Source organism: Schistocerca piceifrons, chromosome X, assembly GCF_021461385.2.
Source record: "Schistocerca piceifrons isolate TAMUIC-IGC-003096 chromosome X, iqSchPice1.1, whole genome shotgun sequence".
NCBI classification, from domain to species: domain Eukaryota; kingdom Metazoa; phylum Arthropoda; class Insecta; order Orthoptera; family Acrididae; genus Schistocerca; species Schistocerca piceifrons.
In genome coordinates this window covers 174,430,783-174,458,059 of record NC_060149.1, presented here as the reverse complement: position 1 = coordinate 174,458,059, position 27,277 = coordinate 174,430,783, and the positions used below count along the sequence as shown (strand labels likewise).

The following is a 27,277-nucleotide window of genomic DNA, read 5'->3' as shown; positions in this document are numbered from 1 at the left end:
ATGCAGCTCATCGTCAGACTGCAAAAGAAGGTCCCTGTGAAATATGATACCCTGGACCATATTTAAGCCCTTATGGGGTGTGATGGTTACAGAAACATCCCCCAGCTTGTCATAAGCAAGTAACACCTGTGACTGGGCAGAGAATGCTGTTTTGATCAAGACTGACCCAGATGTCATTTTGGACAAGCCCTCCACCTCCCCAAACTTGTCCTCTAAATGCTCAAGAAAAAACTGACACTTCATCATCATGAAAGATTCCCCATCGGCTCTCTAAGATAGAAGGTACCAGGGCAAATAAAAGCCACTGCCATCCTTAGCCTGACGTTCCTCCCTCGATGAGGCCAGGGAGGGGAACGATTAGCGGTCATACTACTGTGCATTGAATTGAGCCCAGGAACGCTTAGAGACTGCTGGTGTTTGACCACCAGCAAGAGACGATGTACTACACTTCATCGCGTGTCATCCACCCTGATGCCACCCACTTCAACCAAGGGCCCTCCCACGGGCACCACCCAGCCTCAGTAAAGGCCGCCTGGCAGGTTGGTTATTGCTGGGAGTCCTGATGCCCCAGGGTGAGGGGCATCTACTTCTCAGCATACATGGGGAGTTAGTGGCACAGGCGTCAGCAGAGCGATCCCTGTGTGGTTAGGGGGCTGTAACCAACAGGGTACATGGCGGCCCCACCACAACGGACTTGCTACCATGCTGGATATCAGGTGCAACCAAGCAAGCAAGTCTATGATCATTGTCAGCGTAGAAAATGATACTGCACAGTTGATGGAAAAATATGCACCCAGGAGGGTGACCTCACCCAACAGTTGGAGAATGAGCAGAAGTGCAGATCCAAGTCGATGAAGGATGCGATAGGTCTCAGCGCATGGACACGATGCACCATGTAAGGCGTCCTTGCCCAATTGGCTCACTCTTCGGGAAAATTTTGAAAAATGGAGGTCAAACACTACACATGACCATTACATAAAGGCCAACATGTGGGACTCCTTTTAGTAGCCTCTTACTACAGGCAGGAATAACTCGGGCCTATTCTAACCCCTGGACCTGCAGGGCGGGGGGTCACATTCTTAGGCTATACTGTTCCAGCTTATAACATCTACACACTGGCAGAAAACTTTGTGAAAAATCACAAATCACTAAGAATAGGCTTTTTGTGAATGGTAAATTTTGTAGCGACATCTTCCTGCAATGGCGGAAGACCAGATACCACACATGGATGCACTCACAGGAGACTGCTGGCAATATACAAGACTGTAAGATATTTCCTTCCGCAAATGGAAAGTCCACCGATTTTTTTTTTTTTTTTGGATCAGACACCCATTATCTCTGCATTCAAAAATGACAGTTCACAAAGACAGTTCTGATACATTTTAACATTTTAATTTGTAAGCCACTTTATGAAAGACAACGACAACTCCCACATAAAAGGGGCACAAAATTTAATACCTGATTACTTTTCCTGTATTTGTTAGGTGTCAGATTGTGGACTACAGAGAACTCTAGTGTGGAACAAAGCATGGACCCTCACTTACAACTACTTTTAATTGACTTCCAACTACTTTTAAATGACTCATCTAAAGGACTAAAACTTTAAGAAAGACCTGTACCTGAATCGAAGTTGAAGCTGTGGTGAAACGTTTCTGAAGACCAACCATGACCATACATTTCAGACAAGTTCCAATAGATAACCTTCCACAGTTTCCATTGCATATCTCATTATGAAGCCAACACTATATTCAGATTACTTGTGGACCATTTCAAGTGGACTGCCACAAAGAAAGGCACACTTGAGTGGACATGTTCCTCCACTCCATGCCTACAAAGTAAAGTGGGCCATAATGTGCACGTTGAGATCGGTAACTTCCAAGGTATACCAGCCAGATTTAGTCACAAACACATCAACCAGTAGGCCCTCTTCCACAGTCTGATGGATACAAATACATATTCACAGCCATACACAGATGTACAAGGTAAGCAGAGGCAGCACTGATAACCCATCAGCTGAAACTACGATAAAAATGTTTACGCGTGTGTGAATTGCACACTTTGGGTGCCACCTCTATGTTACAACTGATCGCTGTTCCAGGAGGTAACAATACCATGTGGTAACCAATGACAACACAGACAGCTATGATCCTGCCAGTAATGATGCAGTAGAGCGTTGGTACATAAACTCTAAAACATCACTAACATGCCACCCTCAGTATCGTTAGGCCTTTGAATGGCAAGCAAACCGGACATTAGGGTGTTTGTAGCAGAAATGATTTATGGTGAACCTCTATGGATTCTGGCAAACTATTTACTGTTAGCATCCCTTCCAGATACAGAGGAACTTCCACAGCAGCATCACTGCACCAATATATGTTTCCCACCCCCTTCCCACCACGAGGACTATCAGGTGTTTGAACACGAAGATCAAACCCTATAGCAACTGTACACTGGTCCTTTTTCGGTGTTGAGCAGAGATGTTCATATCACAGAGATATCACACAATGTCTAACAGTACCATTTCATTCCCTTTGTCCAAACAACATAAATATATGTTTTATGATGTAAACCAGGTATTCACATTTCTTTATCAGCTCTATCTGATACGTAAATGCCGGCCGGTGTGGCCAAGCGGTTCTTGGTGCTTCAGTCTGGAACTGCGCGATCGCTATGGTCACAGGTTCGAATCCTGCCTTGGGCATGGATGTGTGTGATGTCCTTAGGTTAGTTAAGTTTAAGTAGTTCTGAGTTCTAGGGGACTGATGACCTCAGATGTTAAGTCCCATAGTGCTCTGAGCCATTTGATACGTAAATGCTATCCAGAATGCGATGGGGAACAATACTGTTGACTAGCAATTTCATTACTGGTTGCTACATTAACTGAAAGCAGTTTTGATACTCATCTTCATTTTTCAAAGTATCTTTCTGCTCAGCCCGTCTTGTATCCTAAGAGTATGATTCTTGAGGTCCAGATTTGTGAAGTATCAACAAAGATATTAATTCACAGGTAAATATTATCCTGCTATATTTCCAGAGTCAACATTTTTAACAATCAACTTCACGTTTTCAACTTTAAGAGCTTGGCTAATGTGAGTCACAGTTACACAAACACTGATTTAAAACTGACGAGACTACTGCATTCTCTTACAGCTCCCTGTATCATCATTATTAGCTGCAGAATTAGGTAAAATTGACCTCTTGTTACACAATGAGTTCACAGTAATCAGGCCGAAGACTTATCTCCATTCCATAACACTGTGACGACTAGACTGTTCTCTTCAAAAGATGAAGACACTGTTACATTAAAAACTATACAATGAAAGCGCAACTCTTTGGTGCAAAGTAGCAGCATTACATTTTATGGCATTAATGTCTATGTCTTTCCAAAACTAACAAATTTACATATTTCTTCTGTACATGTGGGTTGACTTTTACCGAAGGAACATGATTCAGAATATAAACAACATTTATAAAAATAATCATACATATTTTTGAATATAATTTTGAAATGGAATCTCCATGACCAAACACTGCAAAATGTGAGATATTTGCCAACTACAAATGAAATTTACCCAATAATTAACTTCTTTACAATCAGATATAAAAATGGGCTCCCAAAGTTATTACATAAAACACGGAAAAAAAGATATTATAAATAAATGTACATACAATCCCCTGAGCCCAAAGGCTTCATTAGCTAACATAAGATTTGTAGTTTTCGAAAAAAAACATAGTTAAAAAAAGAAAGGAATCTTAAATTTCATTAATGTACTGTTGAACAAAGGTCCCTGAGGTAATAGTTAGTTACAAATAGAATGTCACTGAAAGTATAAACTGTGAATATCAAACTGGCATGGACTTCACCTGCAACAACCACAGACACCCCACTGACATACACCACACCACATTAAGTCCAGTGCCAATGAGTCATGTTTCATCAACCCACAGCTGATGGCCATACCAGTGCCACAGTCAACAGTCATCACCACCACAACACCCAACCCACAAAAGAGCCGGTCAGCAGATCAAGCTGAAGTACCAAGAGAGCTGCAGTACACAATACGGGGAGGGAGGAATGGCAGTGATAATTTTGTGTGTCCATAATAATGACGAGTTGTACAAGTGAACTCGCTGGCACGTTGGTGTTGTGACCTCTGACACTTCATTATCATTCTGTTGATAGTTTTTAAATTCCTTTTATTCTTATCAATTTGTACCATCCATGATTGCAAATTAAGAATTCTGTACATTCTGAAACTATGTACCACCTTTCATTTAGGCAGTTGGTTTATGAAGCTACAGATTAAATGAATATTTAAAGTAAACGCAAATATTCACTGTGGCAAACAATTTGTCCATTCACTGTGGCAAACAATTTGTCCATCACCATTTAAAAATAGCAATAGAAAAGCTCTTTTGAACAAATAATAATAATAATAATAATAATAACACCAACTACAACAACAATAAAGTAACAGTTTGACACTATTTTCAAAAACTGCTTTTTCAGTCTGCAAAAAAACTGCAGTACAAACTCTCAGTGGCTTTCTTAATATTCAGTTCTGATTGTTTCCAACCGCATTGAAGGACGAAACAACTGACTTTACACACTGCTTTTCCAGTGAGATTCAGCTGGATGGCTACAATTGCATCCACATCAGCGAACAAGCACTATACCATACAGCTAGCAAGGCACTGACGAGATGAACATTCTCTCACGGCTCTAGTAGCACAAAGTATGGCACATTGGTCAAAAAGCAAAAGACTAGAGAAATTTTAATTTATGCATCAAACTACCCTCTTGCAGCCCAAAAATTAAATTTTGTGGCTCGTTATTACTTTTTACATAGGAATTGTTCAAAATTACAATAGAATACCTATGAATGTAGAAGGATAATTCAGCTCTGGTCTAGGAAGCGAGTGATTGATGACAAGGTTGCCAATCCATTTCCAGGATATTGCCGTGTTTCAACTACTCCAGCAGCAGAACACAGTGTTGGGCAGCTCTCAATGTTTCTCTCTAGGGTTGCTACCCACAGCTTGCTTTGGCTGTATTTAGGTTACCAGACGTCAACCTACAGACAGGGTTCATTCAATAAACTTACAGAATACACAACTGAATTTCACGACAATTCTACCTGATATTATCTGAATGTGTACAATACTGCAGAAACATAGTAAATACTTACAAGCAAAATATACTTGATTCAAGCCATTTTGTGTGTGTAAGTGTGTAATGAAGAATTTCTCACCAACAAAAATGAAAGCAATATGTAAAATTTTTGGAATGAGACACACCTGTGGTAAGAATAGTTTAGACATATGCCTAGGATTGTTAAACATCAATGGTGGCCAACCTTGACTCTCAGTAGTACTTTTAAGGTTTTACTAAGAGGTGAACTGCACGAGTTTCATATGTGTGGCGCAGACTGAAATTGCAAAATTGCAGTACGCTGTTGGAAAAATTAATGAAGTATGAACTAGCAGTAAAAAGGAAACATCAATTCGTCAGATGTAGTACACACACTGTTAATCAAGAATTGTTAGGGAGGCATATCTCCTGCCACCTTGCAGCAGCAGAAAAAAGTTGCTTCATTTTAGTAAAATTTGTTGTTGAAACAACACTAGTGATTTGCAACTCGTACTTGGAATGAGGCTTGGTTGGCTTTTAGTTTACCTGAAGGGTGTGCTACTGTTGTAGTAGTAGTAGTAGTAGTAGTGGTAGTAAAATGCACTGGCCAGCCAAGTCCCAGAAAAAAGGTTTCAAAGTTTTACCCAAACTTTACATACTAGTTTAATGAAACTGAACTTGTGTAAAAATAGCTCACTGGCAGCAGCCTCGATTTTTAATCTGCTGATGCAGGTTCAATCTCAGCTTACGAATTTTTTTCCTTCTTTAGCGATAATTACAAGGATTTTTAAATAAAACGAATAACCAAAACTACTATAACTTAAATCATTAATAAATTTTTTTTATATATGATGCAACTCTTTGTTAGATCTAATGACACAAGTTAAAAATAATATTCTATTTTAAAATTGTTAAGTCATAGTAAATTCTTGTTTTTTTGGATGAGGTAAATATTAATACAGTACTACCGTCATTAAAAAGTCTTTTCTGAAACTCATCATATGTGAATAGGTCCCAGTTGTTCATTAGAACTTTCATTAACATGTTTATTCCATGGAAGAGTAACTATTGATCTGCTGTTGATAGGCAGATGTTTCAAAATTTCCAAAACATAGTAGTACTTACAGGTAACACTGTGTTGCCATATTCTGCATTTTAACTGGTTGTATTGAATAAACTCCATACACGTGACCATTCTCCCTGGAATATTTGTGAGGTTGGAGAGTGTATATTGTTTAAGACCATTTAAGTGAATATGTCTGTCAATAAGCAAACCAGGAGTACCAAAAGCTGGAGATTAAATAACTCAAGAATCATTACACAGTGAAAAATTGAAGTTACTGTTCACACACACACACACACACACACACACACACACACACACACACACAGAGAGAGAGAGAGAGAGAGAGAGAGAGAGAGAGAGAGAGAGAGAGTTGTTCATTACATAGGCTTGCTGACTGATAATTTCATTGCACCAGAACTGTCAACTTCCATTTTCCTGTGAGGCAATGTTGATAGTTGAGGAAAATTTATACATTTACTATGGACATACTGGCAAAGGGGGGAAAAAAAAAGTGTGTTATTGATGATGGACTCATCTACGAAAATGAAGGGGCCTTTTGAAGAAATTTGACAATTGCCCGTTCGATCGATGAATATGAACCAGATGGGGGAAAAAATCTCTTTGGATTATAAAACAAAAGTTTTAAATATTTCAAAAGCTCGTAATACTAAATGGAACCCACAAACATCGAAGAAAAAATAAATAAAAAAAAAAATAAATAAAAATGCAGCTGATTAAGAATATACATCCAAATGGTAAGAAGAAATAAAAAAAAACCATAGGAATAAGTTTAGTAAGTATGCAATCATTGATTATTTTTGGACGTATGGTCTTTTGTGGAAGCTAGAGAAACCTATCAACAAGTGACTACATGGGATTCTTAAAAACGGGCCTTGGCAGCAGTAGCAGCAGGGCAGTTTGCAGATTTTGAATTTAAAGCCTCTGAAAAATGGGTCAAGAAGTTCAAATGTAAGCACGGATGTGTAAATGAAAAGTTACAAAATTTATTTCAAACAAAATAGACTGCGACTAAACAACAAACCTTAGCATTTGCGGAGATTTTTTCCAACACAGACATTGAAATTAATATCTACTTTCAATACAAATTTTATTATTACCACTGACCAAACAGGTTAATTATCACAGATTACTTTAAAAATTTTTGCTTTATTTTTTTCACCCTCCATACAACGTATTTCAATTTATCTTGCTTTCCCTTTCAGGGACGTCAGTATCAGCCTGTCTACAAGAGAGCTCTTGGAAAAAAAAAAAAACTCTCTACAAAGGCACAACACAAATAAAGTTACACATGCATAGATCACAATATTTTCTAACTCTGTCTGGGAAATTACTACCCACAGTATTTGCTCGCTTGCTTGAAGCAGCAACCAGTAAACTTGGGCCTCTGCCTCAACGAACAGTAAATGAATATTCTCAGGAATATACCAATGTTAATAATGTTGTCAAAATATGGAAAGCTAACAACAGGATTGTACAATGACTTCCGTAACAGCTGTAGATGCCTTATGTGGGGAAAGAAAATTCTCTTTCAGTTACTGACACTCCAGAGTGGCCAAAAGAAGCCTAAATCCTATAATTATATGATGAAGGTCTGCAGCTCTATTGTTTGGTTGAAAGGCAATGGTGCTGTCTTCAGTAAAACATTCCAGACGTAAGATAGTCCAGAGGTAAAACAGTCCCCTATCTGGACCTCAGTGTGGAGACTACTCATGACGATGTCATCAGGTGAAACAAAATTGACATTCTATGGATTGAAGCGTGGAATGTCAGATCCCTGAATCAGGCAGGTAGGTTAGAAAATTTAGAAATGGAAACTCATAGGTTGATGTTAGATGTAGTGGGAATTAATGAAGTTTAGTGATCAGAGGAACAGGACTTCTGATCAAGTAAATACAGGGTTATAACTACATCAAATAGGGGTGATGTGGAAGTGGATTTAATAATGAAAAAGGAAATAGGAATGTGGCTAAGCTACTATGAACAGCATAGCTAATGTATTGTCATAGCCAAGACATATACGAAGCTCTCACCTACCACAATAGTACAAAGTTTATATGCCAACTAGCTCCACAGATGAAAAGATTGAAGAAATGTATCACAGCATAAAAAATTATTCAGATAGTTAAGGGGGACAAAAATTTAATTCTAATGGGGGAACTGGAATTCAATTGTAGGAAAAGGAAGAGAAGTAAAAATAGTAGATGAATATGGACTGGGGGAAAGGCATGAAAGAAGAAGCAATTTGGCAGAATTTTGCACAGAGCATAATTTATTCATCACTAACACTTGAGTTAAGAATCATGGAAGAAGGCTGTATGCATGGAAGAGACCTGGAGGTATTAGAAGGTTTCAGATTGATTATATAATTGTGAAGACCTTAACTACTAGGGACGTTGTCAGGCACACACTATCGAGGGGTCTCTCAGGCCACCTTTTTATTTTTTATATATAAAACCAGTATATATATATATATATATATATGACTTCTTGTCATTCATTGCACTTCTAACAAGTTGACTCTGTGGAAATTTTAATGTTTTTAAATAATGCAGGATTTTAAACATTTAGACAAATGAAATACAGCAAAATTGCAGTATATTTTTAATTTGTGTGTTACGAAAATAACAGTAGATAGTTGGCTCTCTTTTCACTCACAAAGCATCATCAGAGAAACTATATTTCAGATTCACAAAATAAGTAACTGGGGAAACACTTCATTTATGAGAAATTGGATGCAAATTCAGTTTTGAGTTTCTTGCTCATCGTACCAAAAGTAGACAGTCACTGCACATCATAATTCAACAAAGACTTTTAAAAGAACAAATACAAACTAATTATGTAGTCTTAAGAGGTCCTGAATCACATTTTAATCACTTTCGACTTGTATGCATTTCTCACAGATCTTCCTAGAACACTCCAAACAAATCAGAACATGACACTGTTGACAGGAATATCTTTTTTTCCACTCCAGATGAGAAGGTCACAAGGTTCATGCTTTTCATTTTCCTAACTGTTCTTTCTGTGTCTGCGGCTCATCTCGTATGTGAAGTATTCTTCTGCTGGTGTCACTCAACCCTCATGGCAAGCGTCCTATAGTAAAAGGCTCAGCAGGATCTCTTGCTAGAGTCTTCATGAAGATCAATCTTGTCATTACTTCTGCCTTTAGATATGCTTGACATACCACATAAGAAGTAACATTACAAGTAACATCAACTAACATGAAGGGCATGGTACATAGAGATCAGTATTGCAGTTTTTGACTTCTTGGGCATGAAGGAAACCAGTGTAATGTCCTGTGTAGAACCATACACAGTTGTCTTCACACCTCATTTCTTATTAGGTAGAAACTGCTGTGCTTTCTCTGGTTTATTTCTTTTGAGTGTGCCAAAGTATGTGAGGTCTTCTTGCGGAAAATTCATTGACTAGATTCCTGATTAATACCAGCTGTCACAAGTAATTTTTCTCCTTTTATTTTCAATAGATTTCACCAATCAAGGAGCAGCTTGTGTGGGAACACTGTGACCTTTCTGATAGTTTGAAAAGGTGTGACCATTGCTGGCTTTTCTGGAATAAATGTATGTATTATACAAGAAATTTGTATGATCATCGGTCAACCACTGAATTTTCAAGTAATATTTTGCCAATTTGTTTGGCATATACATTCTAAACCCACACCTTCCACAGAAAGGTACAAGCACTTCACTGACACACACTGTTGCACCTACAGAGCATAAAAGTTGACTGTTTTCAGTGAAACGCAGAAAGATTTGTGAAATTGCTGCTGACTTGTCAACTTTCTTCCCACCTCCCAATTTAGGTTGTTAAATCATACTGTTGGTAATAAAACACAAATCTTTCTTTACTAACAGTGCATCTGAAAACAGCTCTGCCTGTCCCATAGGTTGCAAACAAGCTGTAAACCCATTTGTTTCATGATTTGATAATGGCTGAATACACCAATAGACCAATTATTGCCTTCAACTCTATGACATCAGCATCTTGTAGGTAGGATAAGCGATCATTTGTGTACTGTGCTTTAAGTTTCTATATTTTCAGATTTGTTCATTGAACGATTTCATCTAGAATACCTTGTGTAAAGGAAAGTTTCCATACTTCCTAAACAGCAGCGTTTTCTCCGAGACTTTTTGCCATTTGTCGCAGTCCAGGAAGCTGCAAGACGACGATGTGTTGTTGTGTTCTTATGTTAGTTGGCGGCTGCTGTTTTCTCCAGCGAAAACATCAATTCTTACTGAAGAAATAAGCTTCACCACCACCACCACCACCACCACCACCACTTTCTGTTTCCTTCTCTGAATTAAGTGTCGTGATCACTAAAGATCTCGAAATCAAGGTTACCATCACTGTGGTGAAAGTCTTCATCTGAGGATTCACTGAAATGTTCTTGAACATCCGCATCTGTCTTATGTAAAACAAATTCCATAGACGGTCTAGGTTTCCTGCCACGGAGAAATGGTACACTCAACGGGGCGATGATATGCAAATACTAGGATACATATGAGACCTCTCAAGGGCCATAAACAAGAAAAAAAGAATAGTAACAGTGCAAGAGTTCCGACACGTATAGCTTGTCAACCAATAGAAAGATACACAGGACAGTCCATTTCACTCTGGAGGGGTGTGTGAAATATAACGAGACAAAAAATTGTAGCAGTCAGAGATGATCCATATTAGTTACTGGTTGAAATTTAAGACATTTGGTTGGTTTAAAATGGGGGGGGGGGGGGGGGGGGGGGGGACCAAACTGCGAGGTAATCGGTCCCTTGATCCCAGTAGAGTAATTACCAAAGGCAAAGCAGAAAACAAAGACGACGTACGGCACAATAAAAGGATAAAGGAAGAACCAGAAGAATGACAGGACAACACTACAATGGACAAAACAGGACCAGAAAACCACAGAGACGCAAGAAACAGGGAGGAGAGATTAAAAACAAGAAAGCAGATTACCACGGCTGGCTGACCATGAGAATAAAAAAGGAGAAGCCAGCCACTCTGCAACACATTAAAACCTGCACCCTGTAAGTCCTAGGGTGGAGGACACAGAGGGACAAAGGACGTGCTAAAACTCAGAGCAAATGATAAAACCGAGCCTCGCGAATAAAATATAAAACTAAAGCTACTACATCTACTACATTCTACATTGATACTCCGCAAGCCACCCAACGGTGTGTGGCGGAGGGCACTTTACGTGCCACTGTCATTACCTCCCTTTCCTGTTCCAGTCGCGTATGGTTCGCGGGAAGAACGACTGTCTGAAAGCCTCCGTGCGCGCTCTAATCTCTCTAATTTTACATTCGTGATCTCCTCGGGAAGTATAAGTAGGGGGAAGCAATATATTCGATACCTCATCCAGAAACGCACCCTCTCGAAACCTGGCGAGCAAGCTACACCGCGATGCAGAGCGCCTCTCTCGCAGAGTCTGCCACTTGAGTTTATTAAACATCTCCGTAACGCTATCACGGTTACCAAATAACCCAGTGACGAAACGCGCCGCTCTTCTTTGGATCTTCTCTATCTCCTCCGTCAACCCGACCTGGTACGGATCCCACACTGATGAGCAATACTCAAGTATAGGTCGAACGAGTGTTTTGTAAGCCACCTCCTTTGTTGATGGACTACATTTTCTAAGCACTCTCCCAATGAATCTCAACCTGGTACCCGCTTTACCAACAATTAGTTTTATATGATCATTCCACTTCAAATCGTTCCGTACGCATACTCCCAGATATTTTACAGAAGTAACTGCTACCAGTGTTTGTTCCGCTATCATATAATCATACAATAAAGGATCCTTCTTTCTATGTATTCGCAATACATTACTTTTGTCTATGTTAAGGGTCAGTTGCCACTCCCTGCACCAAGTGCCTATCCGCTGCAGATCTTCCTGTATTTCGCTACAATTTTCTAATGCAGCAACTTCTCTGTATACTACAGCATCATCCGCGAAAAGCCGCATGGAACTTCCGACACTATCTACTAAGTCATTTATATATATTGTGAAAAGCAATGGTCCCATAACACTCCCCTGTGGCACGCCAGAGGTTACTTTAACGTCTGTAGACGTCTCTCCATTGATAACAACATGCTGTGTTCTGTTTGCTAAAAACTCTTCAATCCAGCCACACAGCCGGTCTGATATTCCGTAGGCTCTTACTTTGTTTATCAGGCGACAGTGCGGAACTGTATCGAACGCCTTCCGGAAGTCAAGAAAAATAGCATCTACCTGGGAGCCTGTATCTAATATTTTCTGGGTCTCGTGAACAAATAAGGCGAGTTGGGTCTCACACGATCGCTGTTTCCGGAATCCATGTTGATTCCTACATAGTAGATTCTGGGTTTCCAGAAATGACATGATACGCGAGCAAAAAACATGTTCTAAAATTCTACAAGAGATCGACGTAAGAGATATAGGTCTATAGTTCTGCGCATCTGCTCGACGACCCTTCTTGAAGACTGGGACTATCTGTGCTCTTTTCCAATCATTTGGAACCCTCCGTTCCTCTAGAGACTTGCGGTACACGGCTGTTAGAAGGGGGGCAAGTTCTTTCGCGTACTCTGTGTAGAATCGAATTGGTATCCCGTCAGGTCCAGTGGACTTTCCTCTATTGAGTGATTCCAGTTGCTTTTCTATTCCTTGGACTACTGTTGAGGCATTGTTGCCCAACACCGAAGGTAGGGTGCTGGGAAAGTTAAAAATCCACCACAAAGCGGCTAAAAGTGGGCAGTCCGGCAAGAGGTGGACGAATGTCATTTTGGAGCCGCAGCAACACTGAGGTGGGTCCCCACGACTGAGGAGGTAATCATGTGTGAGCCACGTATGGCCGATGCGGAGCCGACAAAGGACAACTGATTCCCTGCTAGAAGCCCACAGGGAACACTTCCACACATTCAGAGTCTCCTTAATGACACGCAGTTTGTTGTGCATACAGTTATGCCAGTCCGTCCCCCAAAGCTGAAAAACCTTGTGGTGTAGGACAGAATGAAGGTCAGTTTCAAAGACGCCCAATTCCAGGAGCGATTTCCACATAGCCTGTTTGGCCAGCCTGTCAGCAAGTTCATTGCCTGGGATTCCGATCTGTCCTGGGGTCCACACAAACACCACTGAATGATGGGATTGTTCCAGGGCATAGATTGACTCCTGAATAGACACTATCAAAGGATGAAGAGGGCAGCACTGGTCGATAGCTCATAGGCTGCTCAAGGAGTCAGTACAGAGGAGAAGTGACTCACCAGAGAATGAGCGGACGTGCTCAAGAGCACTAGATATGGCTGCCAGCTCTGCAGTGAAAACAATGCAGCCATCTGACAGGGAGTGCTCTTCAATATGCCCTCCATGAACATACGCAAAGCCTGCGTGACCATCAGCCATCGAGCCGTCAGTGTAACCAACTTCAGAGCACCAGAACACATCAAGAATCTAGAGGAAGTGACAGTGGAGAGCGGCAGGGTTAACGGAGTTCTTACGGCCATGCAAAAGGTCCAGACAAAGCTTCGGCCGAGGTGTACACCGTGGAGGTGTGAATGGACCTTAAGTAGAGGTGGTAAAGGGAAGGACTCCAGTTCGGAGGGAAGGGATCACACGCAAACTAGTCATGAGCCCTGACCTGGGCCACCGATGCGCGAGATGAACTGTTGCGGGTGGGAAAAGGAGACTGTAATTCAGATGCTCAGAAGAACAACGAATGTGTGCAATGTAACTGGCCAGCACTTGCGCACATTGGGTCCGCAATGGAGGGACTCCGGCCTCCACCAGGACACTGGTCACTGGACTTGCTCTTTAAATTTTCTAACCTACCTACCCGATTAAGAGATCTGCCATTCCACGCTCCGATCCGTAGAACGCCAGTTTTCTTTCTCCCGATAACAACATCCTCCTGAGTAGTCCCCACCCGGAGATCCGAATGGGAGACTATTTTACCTCCGGAATATTTTACCCAAGAGGACACCATCATCATTAAACCATACAGGAAACCTGCAGGCCCTCGGGGAAAAATTACGGCTTTAGTTTCCCCTTGCTTTCAGCCATTGCGCAATACCAGCACAGCAAGGCTGTTTTGGTTGATTTTACAAGGCCAGATCAGTCAATCATCCAGACTGTTGCCCCTGCAGCTACTGAAAAGGCTGCTGCCCTCTTCAGGACCCACATGTTTGTCTGTCCTCTCATCAATCAGATACCCCTCCATTGTGGTTGCACCTACGGCACGGCTATATCTATCGCAGAGGCATGCAAGACTCCCCACTGATGGCAAGGTCCCTGGTTCATGAGGGGACAACTTGACTGAAGGAAGTGATCAATTCAGTACTGGAGTGGAGTGTGGGTGTGGGTGTGAAAATTGTAAAGGGAGACCAAGAGATGAATACTGTAGGGCAGATTCAGGAGGTTGCTGGCTGCAGCAGATATTCTGAGATTAAGAGGTTAGCAGTTACAGTTGAAACAACAGCTTTGGTGTCCAAACCTAATTCACCAGGAATTTCATATAGCATTGTTGCACAAAATTATAGGTATGAGCTCCAAAAAAAATTTGCTGATGTTCTAGATTACCTGTTGAGGGGCCACGATCCAAAAAAACCTTTTGCAGTTTGACCAAATGTCTACAATTTTACACACGTTTTGCTTTTTGCAATCATTTTATTTCTGAAATTGTTTCTTATGAAAGTCATCTTTTTCTGGTAAATGTCATTTGGATAGCTACACTGATACTGTAATCTGAATTTTTTTAATTGTTTGGCATTTGAATGAAAAATTAATCCTCAACAGCATTCACTGTGCTCATGGAATGGATAAAAAAACAGTCAAACATCTCTTGAGAACAATTCATTATTGTTTGTGACACACAGTTTTAAGCCTTCTTTATTCTTGTTTCATATTCTTAGCAAAAGCACAACATTATACAACAGCTTTGGCCCAATGTTTTATTGTTTTGAGTGTCTCAAGAAGTTCAACACTAATCGGCACTTCGGCACTTCCCTTAATTTGGGCAACCTTAGGTGAGTAACTGAAACACACTGCCGCAATACACTTTTTGTTCAATCTTTCACTATGAAGACTGAAAAAATTAGCATCTAGTAGGGTGAGTGACAATGTTTAATGATGTGATGTCTCCATTTTAGGAAACCTTAGATATATTACAAACTACCGAGTCCTGACTATTTCTTCGTTTCGTAGTACTGCAAACATGAGAAGACCGATTAATTTTAACAATAGGATTCACATCTTTTAGCACTGTAGCACAGCAATCATCTACCGTGACACATCAACAAAGACAAGGACAAAAACCATACACAAGGACAAAAACAAAAACCTGCGCACACTATACTTACCCTGAGAGTGTGCAGCCAATCATGGTAAAGAATGTTAATATGCCTCTTAACAGGACACCGATCCTCTGATAGCAATGCAAAGAACAAGAACTGGCTAGTTGTGCCATCATTTAACAATCCTACAAGAAAAAATAACACTCATTAAGTATATATGCATACATGCACATACATGAAGGAAAAGTAACTGGTACTTACACATGAGACAGTAGTCAAATACCAGATCCCCTCTCCATTCAGGAACGGTTATCTGTTGCATTAAATATGCAACTGTATCATTGACAATCAGGAGGGATGACGTGCTATCATGGTCCTTCAGATGTGGTCATTTGCTACCACTGCCACACTACTGGAACACTTCATAAAGATGATGCTGACGACACTACAGATTCTGTGAATAGTGATGCGACAGACATCTGTTTGGGCCAAACCAAACAAACAAAGGGGCCTGTAAGGTAAGAAATGAGACACAATGAATAAAGGAAGGTCGTTAGGGAATAAGTGGGTATGAAATGAGACAAAAAGTAAGAGTTGTGAGAGGTAACAAGGGAGGGCTTATTGTGGGGAACATGCTGCATAATGAGAAGCCAATGAAGTACTCAAGACACAACTTGAGACCATTTAGGCAAAATCACCTTTACCCCCTCCACTCAGCCTCTGTGAAACACCGTAACACCACCACACAAGGATAGCCAGTTAGGCAATGAAAAGACCTTCAACAGGGAGAGTCTAACAAAAAGCTCCAGAGAAATGGAGGACACAGGGTCCTCACGAGAAACCAGTGCAGCAGTCTGGAGCAGTCACAGAGGAATCATAGCTGAGACAGTGGCACCGTGAGTCAGTCTGCCATCTTCAGTAAGCAGTGTTAAAGTAGAGACCACTGCCACCAACATCAATCCAGGAAAGTCTCGAGGTCAAGAAATGGTAAGCTGGGGAAGATATAGGAGTCTTGCTTGTAAGTTCACAGATAGTCTGGAGGTTGGAAGATGTGACAGGTAGGCAGATTAATGTTGCTACTACCCATGCACCAGGGCTTTGAAGTCCAATGAAGATGACGTTCCGTATGAGCAGATGTTCCTCCTGTAAGAGGTTTCATGAAATGAACTTTGAAGTAACATTTTAGTTTTCGAGTTTTCATTCATCCAAGTCATCTCTCATTCTCATTCCTCTTCACATATAGTTAAATTTTGAAGGGTAATAGGTTTACTCGAGCTAGGGATGTTAGTCAAATACAAATTGTGAGAAGCATGTGAGGTGTTACAGCATAGAAATTGCTAGGTTTGCAATTATGACTAACATGAGGACAACATGCAACATTCCTGAGATGGAGGTAGAAAAGATTGTTAGACAGATGCAGCAGCAACAGAATAGCTGCAGGCAGGCACCGAGCAGAGGTTAACAAGCAGTAAAGACTGCCAGACAGACGGTCACGAGTTCAAGCCAGTCCTGGACAGTGGCGACTGACGAACCAAGGACACAAATGGAACAGGAGGTACAGGACAGCCAGCATATCCTACACTGAGACCACTGCCCAGCAGCGAAGCCTCATACATCACAGCGCTACTGTCACATTTAACATAGCAAGGAGATAAAATAAAAAATTGGATCTGTTATAATACTACTCTATTTTGTCAGACTGGCTACAACTAATGAAGTAAGCTCATCAGCAAATTGTAGTATTAGTGCATAGTATGTGCTGTGCATTATAGTCAAATCATTTGACTGTAATAAAAAGGATCTCAAAGTCTGTTTAGAAAATGTAAATTTTGCATTTGACTTAGTGAAGGAGGAGGAACACGAACTTTATTTCAGCAGATAAACCCTAAAATTATCGGAGAGGCAAGGTCAGGTTCCAAATACAAGAGAAGACAGGTAACTGTGATGAAGTTTACTAGGTCCTCAAGGACAATTACACAAGTAAGAGTGTGACCAACTGCTAGGGATGCAAGAGATTTCGAGCTAGGCAAGGATAAGCAGAACCAACTACAATGTGAGTGAAGATTTACGAAATTCAGAACGATTTCGGAGAAGCTGTAAGTAGAGCAATGTCTCGACAGAATTTGAAAGGGGATATCAAATTAGTTGACACCTTGGGAATAGCACGTTTCACAGAATCATTAAGTAATGGTCTCACACAAACTACAGTAAATCAGGCTGATGAGATAAAAACAGGCCAAGGCATTTAACTTAGCGTTGCACTAAGATTGTTCCCTACTGTCAGTACAAGAGAGGTATAAATCCACAAGAAAAGTTGAAATGCTGTGTAGTAAATTTACACAGGGGTACAAGAGAACTACAGTGTTTCAAGATACTAGGATCCATATAATGACAGGTAAAAAATTCACTAGTAATGTGATAGTGACATTCACACAGATGTAGACAGTAGGGCCAGAGTGAGAGAGATAAAACCTGGTACCTAAAAGGGAAATTGTAAAGAGTATGAATGTCTGAAAGTAATAAGGTGTCACAACTAACTTGTTGGGACACACTGGAATATGCACAAATGCAAAAGCACTCATTTATTTTAAATGTAAGTGAAAAGGGCACCATGTTATATGCTGCAACAAAAGTGTGTGGCATACACAGACAAAAGGCAGGGCGCCAATGCCAAGCAGAAAGAGAAATAACCAGAGAAACTAAGAAGTGACAAAGCCCCAAGTCTGGCAATTTCACATTAAATAAGCCCACCGTCAGGGTAATAGACTATGCTACATACTGAGGTATTGTGCAGAACTAAGGAAGCTACTGAAACTATTTATTTTAACACAGGGCACAGTTATGCTTGATAATGAACACAAGTATTCCTGTTAATAACATTAAAATGAATGAAGCAGAGAGGCTTCAGCTGATAGGTATGACCAGTGAAGCAATATGTACTACAAGTGTGGCAAGAATGTACACTTAAGTGTACAAAGCGCCAGAAAAGTAGGGCATAAATTCCACGCATATGGGTCTGAATTGGGTATCCCACACAATGGATTAATCAGTAGAAATTTGTTAAAAAATCAGAAGGTTAATTTTTTTATCATAACTACCAACTGCTGTTCAGTTTTTATAAAATGTGTAACACACAGCTGTGTGGCATGCATGTCATAAAATAAGTTAAGTTATAATACACGTGAAAACTTGAGAATACAAGAGCAGAAAGTACCCTTAACAAAACAATAGAAACAAAGGTTCTAAGTTCACAGATGATCGAGTTTCTGATTGGCAGATCAGGTAGAGAAAAGAAAAGATAAGTGTTATTAAAAGTGGACGGTATCATACTACAAGATAGTTAAAGGGATGGTCGTTCCAGCGCAGGAGATTGTACATAGGGTGCAAATACCAAGACGTTAGTGAAATTTTGAAACAGAAGGTGTATAATGATTTCAATGAATTTGTCAGACAGCAAAGTTCGATAAAAGTCACGCTAGTGGCAAATACACCAACTAGTAAACTAGTAGCAGTCTACTAAAGTAATGACATGTCAGAGGAAAGAGGAAGTCATGTTAATATGTTACATAAACAAGTGCACAGAGTGTCCCATTGCCATTTGTTCTCAAAAGTACGGATGTCTGTGGCAAACAGAAATGGCGAGTCTTAGTCGACTACAGGCAATTAAACAGTATCACAATACATGCATTTCCACTAACAAATACCTTCGATATCAAGTATTTCTCGACACTTTATCTTGCAAGTGGATACCGTTAAATATTCAGAGATGAGAAGACAGACGGAAAACAGAATTTAGTTCAAACTACCAGTACTATAGGTACAAGATAATGCCACCAGGACAAAGTAGCCCCAGAATATTTTTAGCAGCTCATAAACAGTCTCGAGAACCAGCAAGGAATAACATGTTTTGTCAATTTAGACAATATAGTGTGCTATGGTAGAAAACTGCAGGAGCATAATGAGCAGCTCCAAGAAATTCTGGACAGGTTGCGAGAGCATAATACCAGAGCTGCAACCAGATACATATGAGTTCCTAAGGAAAGATGTGATCCTTTTAGGCCACTGCACTGCAGGCAAAGGAACCTCACCAGACATGGTAAAGGTGGAAGAAATGAAATTCTTCCACCAGTTGAGAATGGTGCAAGAACCAAAAGGATCCATAGATTTAGTCAGATATTACTGAAGATTCATAGCAAAGTTTAGCAGAATTGGGAAGCCACTTCATGAACTGGCTAAAAAGGAGTAGAATAAGAATGGGACAAAAGATGAAACAATACCTTTCAGGAACTAAAGCACACACTGAATAATCCTCCACTACTTCAGTATCCAAACTTTGAGGAGCATTCATAGTGAGGAGAGACATGAGCAATGAAGTACTCTGAACAGTCTTGTCACAGGAAAACAAAGTCAGCTCAGATGTCTCTGCTGCATACACATCCCAGTCGTTGAATAAAGCTGGCCTGAATTCCAGTAGGACAGAAGGAACTGCACACCAAGCTGTAGAACTGTTCCAAATGTGTGTCTAGACATGGATCTTTAGCTTGAGAGGTCTAAGCTCAAGACCCTTGAAGTGGAGACTTAAGCTTGGAGATTATGAGAATTTACAAGACTGGTAGATTAAATAGAAATGCATAAGAACTGGGCAGTGCAGTACGCAGGAAAACAGGATAGACAAATATGAATCAAAAGGAAAGTGAAAAATAAGGAGATGGCTCTGCAATGAGAAGGTCTGCGTTGAAGAAAGTAATTTGTGTGTGTGTGTGTGTGTGTGTGTGTGTGTGTGTGTGTGTGTGTGTGTATGTGTATGTGTATGTGTGTGTGTGTGTGTATGTGTATGTGTATGTGTATGTGTGTGTGTGTGTGTAACAGGATGATTCACATTTCTCCATTTAACCACTACCCATTCAGGATGGTGTGATAGCTACACTTCATGAAAAGAATTTGATAAGAATTCAAAATTTCAAAAATCACTGTTTAAAACTCTGCCTGTCAAACACCTTACAAATCTAAGAAAATTTGTATTTAAAAATGCTGTATTCCAAGTTTCTTACAAATTATCGATAGATAATTCATAAATAACACCACTAGTTGTAATTGTGGTAAACCTTAGTGGTTCCCTTGGTTAAAGCAGCCTGCCATTTTATATTTCTAAATTTTCAAAATTTAGATACTGCAGTTGCAATGATTTCTAGTTTGTCTTCCGCAGTTACTTCTTTACCTAATTTGTCATTGAGTTCATTTCCCGGAATATCCACATGGCTTGGTACCCAGACAGAAGTTACCATGGTTTAGGAGCTGTGGAGGTCAACTAATAGATCTCGGATGCTGGTAACCGAAAGTTTTGTGGGATAGCACGGGGATATTCCTTGTGAGCAGCTCATGGAGTCCCTTCTTGCAAGAGTTTTAATGTATTGCAGAGCCTGTGATACAGCAACCAACTCTGCAGTATATACAGCATGCACTCAGCAGTGAACACTTCTTGTGCCCCTTGTAAGTGTGAAAGTATAACCAACCCTGTCATTCACTTTCCATCCACCCCAGCAAATATATGTCGAATTGTGTGTGTGAGAAGAGGGGTCTGGGGGGGGGGGGAGGGGGGGAGGGGGGGATTCACTGAAGACAAGAGATGGCAGTTGGTGCCCCCTGCATAGAGGCTCGAATCTAATCTCAGATTGTCTATCCATTTTTGAGTTGTGTGTAACCAGTCTGAAAAACTGTTGATTGTGATACAGAGTAAAGTAACAGATGAATAGATATCTGACAGATCATATAAATTGAAGTTGCAGGGGGAAGAAAGAAAAAATGAAACTAATGATATCAGCTGCAATAGGACTTTATAAGGAATCAATGGCCACAAGTGAAAATGTGTGCCAGACTGTGACTCAAACCCAGCATCTCCTGCTTACTAGGCAGTTGTGCTTATCACTGCGCCACCAGGATTGAATGTTTATTACAAATGCATGGACTATCTCTGTACACTCCCCGGCTAACCCACACTCACCTAGCACCACCCATCTACAGTCTTCATTTATGTTCTCTATACTCACTAATTTTAGATTCCTGCTGGAGGTTGAATGTAAATGTGCATCTGTGCACTGAATGTTGTGAATTCATTGTCCATCAAGGCAAATCAATTATATGAATGTGTGGTATCTGTTCTTTCATACATGTCTGATGGGAAATGGAACAACCACCTCCAGTGTGGATGCACATTTACATCCAAACTCCAACAGGAATCTAAAATTAGTGAGCAGGAAGGACACAGACAGAACTACAGATAGATGGCATTAGGCGAGAGTGTGGGTCAACAGGGGATCATACCAAGATTGTCCTCACATTTATGATAAACACCATGTCCGGGTAGCACAGAAGTTACTTGCACTGCCTAGTAAGCAGGTGATCCTGGGTTCAAGTCCTGGTGCGGCATACATTTTTGACTCATTGCTGCTGATTCTGCATAAAGTCCTGATGCAGCTGTCGTGTGTTGCTTGTTCTTGCGGACATATGGTGGCAATGGTCTACCAAGCTCACTACTGGTAGTTGTGCTGGCCTGCAGTCAACACATTCATAGTGGTGGGATAAAATCAAAGCTTAGTAGAATCACGGAAGAACTGTGCTGTCTGAATCTTGGGAGGTGCAACTGAGAAATCTGAGGGTAGTAAGTTTCCTCATGCAATCTGCCTCAAACTGGTGTACACATGGTAACCATGTTAACTTATTGTCTAATACAGGATCCAAATTTCAACAACTTCAAGTAACTGGTGGCCGATGTATACTTCTGGTTGGGGATGCACAGTCCCGAGTCAACTGAACAGGGTTGCCAGAAGTTTCCCCAAGTGAAATTCCCTGATCTCCAGACAAATTTTAGCATTTTTCCCTAACAAATTTTGAGATATTAAGGGTGAGTAAAGACATAAGCTGACAAAAAACTGTCAGGACTTTTGTATTTCAAAATGTGTGAGCAAAAATTTTAAGTACTAACATCAGCATCTTATGTAATGAACTGTATTTAAATGAAGAAAGCAAGCCAAATGGTAAAATGTGTTTCATTAAGAGCACTGACGTTCAGAAATAACCTCCGAGAAAAGTAGGCCTCTTGAAAGAACTGTACAAGGTGGGGAAGAGTTTGTAAGACACTACTATGGGTGACTGCCAATGAAATGTTGGTTCTACTATGTTCATTATTGTCAGTTATTACCCACTGTGTTACATTTATTAATTTAGTGGTATTGTACGTCTGCCTGCCTGCTTAGCTGAGTGGTAGTGCGTCCACCTACCATGCACCGTATCCGGGTTCACTTCTTGGCCAGGATGGGGATTTTCTCTGCTCATGGATTGGGTGCTGTGTTATCCTCATCATTATTTCATAATCACTGACACACAAGGAGGCCAATGTGGTATCACCTGAACGAAGAATTTCAACCCGGTGGCCTCACGGCCATCAATGCCACACGATCATTTCATTATACAGGTATTGTGCGATTTTTCTTTCGAGAAATACAGGAGTACATATCATACAAACTGCCAGCAACTGCCACAATTTTCTTCTTCTTATCGTCCATACTTTATAATATACAAACTACTTTCAAAATGCCAAAATGTGCTAGAACAATAAAATGTCTATAAAACACCACACTGTACAATGCACTTGCAGTGAGACAGTCACAATTCCCAAAATCTATTGCCTGTGGCCTCTGACCTGCCGAGCAGCACCACAGTCCACGACTAAACTCTGCCGCATTACACCACACACAAACGGACCCAGCCTGCAGGCAGATCGGTGAGACTAAATCCGATGGGCAGGGCCTGTACATTTATAGGAAATGACGGGCTTCAGATCGGCAGGCCCAATCCATTGGAGATGCCCGCAGAAATGACCAGCGGTTTTGGCCCATTGTGGAAGTCCACTCGTGGGGCCAGCTTTTCAAGAGTCACAGACACCATGCTAATGAAATGAATCACATGATCATTCCAACCAACAGATAACTCGCGCCAATACTCTGAGAATCAGCATTTTCACATAATCACTCTACACAAATCACACACACGTGACCACTGTTTCCAGCCACTGCATCAACTGTCTCTGAGAAGCAGATCCACACAAACCACTCCTCACATCTCCCAGCCTCTTGTCGGCAGCTGCTAGGTTAATGGCAAGAACTGGTGGTAGCGCTGCCTGCAAGCTGAGGGGAATGGTAGGAAGCGGAGACGCAGTAAGAATGAGGGAGTAGGGAAGCAGTGGGCATACTCAGCTGCACGCAACCAGTGACTATGCACGACATCTTAGTAAACAAACCATTTCATCTACTAAAACAAAAACAAGATTTTTCCAGTGGTTTTTTTTTTCCAAATTTCCCTGCCATGTTTGAAATTCCCTGATATTCCTCGATTTCCAGAACTTGTGGCAATCCTGCTGAATGGAGTGGTGCAAGTTTTCATAGGAGAAAGTTGATATGCACAATTCATTCCAGACCTAGTAATGTACTTTCTGTATGGCATTCTGTGGTGAACAATGATGTAAGAAATGTAATATAGGCAAACTGGGATATACACATTCAGAATTTAATTTTAAACCTCTTCATGCCGTATAATGTGTCTTGTAGTGCCTGTCACCAGAACTGGATGAGCAACTCCAATTCACTCATCCAACTAAAAAACATTCTTCTTAAAATCTGCATCTCCTCAAGTAATCCTACTTGGTACAGACTAACAAGTGATACTCAAGAAACATTAATCACAAAGATTTGGTAGATGAATTAAATTTCCTTGTGATTCTTCCAGGGAGACACACTGTGGCATTTGCTATTTCTAGAACTAATTTTATGCAGCTGTTTCACTGTAAGTCATTCTGGACACACACTAGTTCATCTTTAACTCTTGAGACTGTTACCAGCGACTGGTTGCCATTTGTGTAATTGTGTGGTTTTTCCTAGTAACTGATGGCCAACTGTGTTCAAGTGAGTTTCCCACTAATGTATGAGAAATACTTTAATCAAACAATAATGGTTCTTGGTAAATATTTTTCCACAATACACCACATTTGTTTGTGTTAAGGGTCAAATACCAGTCTGTGTGTCATACATTGATCCCATGCAAGATTTATAGCATTTTACTACAACTTCTGGTGGTGTGATCTACATGACAGCATCATCTGAGACTATCAAGCCTCTCCCTCTGCCACACACACACACACACACACACACACACACACACACACACACACACCCTTCCTTTACTGATCACCTATTACATTAAAAAAATTATCACCCTCAATGTACTCTCCTTGGAATCAGCACAACACTCCCCCCTGTTCAAGGTAGTGATGAAAGTTTACTTCTGTCAGCTTGATCACAAACTTCATCACTTTTGCTTTCATCGCTTCAACACTGTCAAGTCTTGTCTCTTAAGTACCGATTTGACCTAACGAAATAAGAAGAAGTCATAGGGAGCCATGTCAAGCAATATGCTGGGTAGTCCACCAGACAAAGCAGAATGGGTTGGCACATTGTCTTTGTGGAGCTCCAGGACTTCCAGTTCCACAAATCCTATCTTCGTCTCATCACTTATTCACAATCAGCAGTCAGAACCTCAACATCATGATGTTGATTGACCGCCTGACCCTATAGAATGATTTTCAAGGATCAATTTACCAATTTTCTCAATGTTATTGTCCATTTCTGATGAGGGTTGTTCAGGGTGTGAATCATCATTGCTCATTTCATGTCACTCCTTGTATCTTTTAAATCAGTGGAAAGCTTGTAACTGCGATAAACGTTAACTTCCGTACACTTCCTTCAATATGGCATGATCTTCTGTATCAGTTTTTCCCAGTTTCAAAAGAAATTTGAAGTTAACTCATTGTGCTATCTGAACACTTTGCATTTTCCGCCAAGGTGCTAGTGCAAGGGCTTCAATCAATGATTGCCATAGTGAGATTGTGCGATGTATAACCTTTCCTGTCAGGTTGAGGGTGTGTGAAACAGTCAATGACAAACATGATCACACCTGCTACAGTGCACTCACTGTTGCCAGTAGCACAACCAGACTATGAGCATTTGGATGAGGCTATTAACAGGTGATGCTGCTGTGTAAGGCACAACACCAGAAAATGTGTTGTTTTACACACAACATTTGGCAAGAACCGTTATTATTTGATTAAACTATTTGGCATCATTTTCTAGGAAACGCCATTTGGTTACACAAATGGCAACTAGTCACGGGAAACAATCAAGAGTTAAATATATACAAGTGTGTGTCCAGAGTGACTATGTGCAACAATCATATAAAATCTGTTCCAGAAGGAACAAATGTCACAAAATCACTGGAAGAATCAAAAGGAAATTTAATTCATCCATCAAAGAGGTAGCTTATAAAATAATTTTATTTTATGTTTCGTATGTATTACTTCTTAGTCTGTCCAAAGTAAGATTAATAGAGAAGATAGAGATTTAAAGAAAAATGGAGCATTTTGTCATAGGCTTGTTTAGTAACTGGAAGAGTGAACTGGGGATGCTCATCCAATTCTGGCAGAAGGCACTGCAAAGGACACTGTACATCACAGGGAGGTTTACTATTAAGTTCCACATGAGCACATCTTAAGAAGAAACAGCGGTTGGTAAAGTATAAGAAATTTAAGCTCATACCAAGGCTCACCATAGTTATTCTTCACACACACTATTAGCAAAAGAAATACGGAAATGAGTAAATGATAGTTGTGCAGTAAGGACCCTCTGCCACACACTGGCTAATTGATTAGATACCGACGTAGACACATCACCATCAAAATGTATAAGAATGCTGTAGTTTACTACAGCAAGCAGAGGAACTTCTCTGATAGGCACTACAAATTACTACACACATGTAATAAAGGAATCACAATGGTTTCTTTCAGTTTCAGCATTTAGTTTTTATGCAATTGAAAATATATTTTTGGCATTCTGTGAAAAATGCTTCCCCACATAAATGAATGTGACAAAACAGTTTCAAATGTGACTTCTGTCAAATTCTACAACACAAGTGTAACGCAGCAAAATTTGTAATATAATATTCAATATCCCATAATGGTTAAACAAGTGTAAGATGAAATTTAAATAACTGCCTACACATTGTATGAAACTTGTTACAGGAAGATATATAATGTGTTGCCTTCATCTGCCATTAGTCACCATCTCTCCCTCTTGCTCTTCTCTCTAGCTCCTCCTCTTGTCCCCTCTCCGCATTAGCATGGCGAGTCATGACAGCACAATTACGATGTTGTATTCACACATAACTGTTGGGGAAATATTCCTTCACATCTTTACCATGTTGAAGAAGAGAGTTTAGGGAAGAAGAGAATTTAGGGACTCCTTGAAAAGTAACAGATGCCTAGGTATTTTACCCATGTATACAGCAAAAGAACCAAAATGCTTCTAAATTTGTTGCTTTAAGTTTATCAAAATACATTCTTACATGGGAAATGGGTTAATGAAAAAGTGAGGAAGGGTATAATCTGACTTATTTACCTTATGTTTCCGGTGACTTTCATTCTACATCCAGTCTGTTTCTCCAATTTCACCGTAGCCCTCACTTCACATCAACTAAATCTTTTAGGTCCCTTTTTTTGAAAAGGGAGCAGTGTCCAATATGGTGCCCTTCTGCATGAATGCAATAATCTGAAATTAATATAAGAATTAAGCAATGACAGTGTGTGCTTTGCATGTTGTTGGCACAGTTAACATATTTGTCATTTTCAAAGACAGTCAAAGAAGGGACAGCATATCATTTATAAAGAGAAGCATATAATAGCA

The 27,277-nt window shown here is 40.3% G+C and overlaps 1 long non-coding RNA gene across 2 annotated transcripts in view; it reads right to left on the bottom strand.

Annotated features, from left to right (window-relative positions):
* The window catches only part of LOC124722895, a 102,693-nt gene that overhangs the window by 32,430 nt on the left and 42,986 nt on the right, over nucleotides 1–27,277 (bottom strand). Inside the window, exons 2-5 of one of the 2 annotated variants that reach the window (XR_007006460.1) lie at nucleotides 26,993–27,142; nucleotides 15,753–16,002; nucleotides 15,558–15,676; nucleotides 4,878–5,075 (exon numbers count right to left, since the gene is read on the bottom strand). This is a non-coding gene — a long non-coding RNA (uncharacterized LOC124722895). The remainder of the gene's footprint in view (nucleotides 1–4,877; nucleotides 5,076–15,557; nucleotides 15,677–15,752; nucleotides 16,003–26,992; nucleotides 27,143–27,277) is intronic. The other variant, XR_007006459.1, reaches the window with a different exon arrangement.